We start from the raw sequence: 697 nt of genomic DNA on the forward strand, positions 1-697 counted from the left end.
AGATGGCTGCCGAAGTCTGCGGGGCTTTAGGCTTCCTGGATTCCTCCCTTCCTCAGGCTTCTTTTTCCTGGGCTCAGCATTCCTCTTTCTGGGGCTTGCTTCTGTTTCCTCTGTGAGTTTACCTCCCAGGGCTCCAGCTTAAGGCTTCAGCATCAAATTGCAGCATCAAGAACCCCAACGTTAAGAACCCTCAACTCTGTCCTTTGCCATGACTTTTATCTGTGAGTCCCCACCCACCAAAGGGTGGGGACTGAACACCCTACTGGCACAAGAGGTTTACATAATTACTCAATCAAGTAAGCCTATGAATCCAATATAATCTAATATGCCCAGAGGTAAAGATCAGTTTACAAATATAATCTAATATTTCTTTTTGGAATTCATCAATAATATCAAACTGCTAGTGTTCAAGAGCTTAGTCCTTTTATTTGCCTGCTTTCTAGTACTTCATAAAAGGATTGTGAGTTACTTTTCCTCTGTTTCAGGATATTTTCTTTGAAATTCTAAAGTAATATTTACGTGTAAAATATTTTACATTTTAAAAAGATTATTGAAGTATATAAGGGTATAGTAAAAGTTGTTACAAAACAAACAAGCATAACATAGGGGGTTCCCATACGTCCCCTGTCACCAACAACTTGCATGGTTGTGGAACATTTGTTATAAATGATGAATGAGCATTTATTGTTTTCTTGAG

The sequence above is a fragment of the Dasypus novemcinctus genome, chromosome 15 (assembly GCF_030445035.2).
Source record: "Dasypus novemcinctus isolate mDasNov1 chromosome 15, mDasNov1.1.hap2, whole genome shotgun sequence".
Taxonomy (NCBI): domain Eukaryota; kingdom Metazoa; phylum Chordata; class Mammalia; order Cingulata; family Dasypodidae; genus Dasypus; species Dasypus novemcinctus.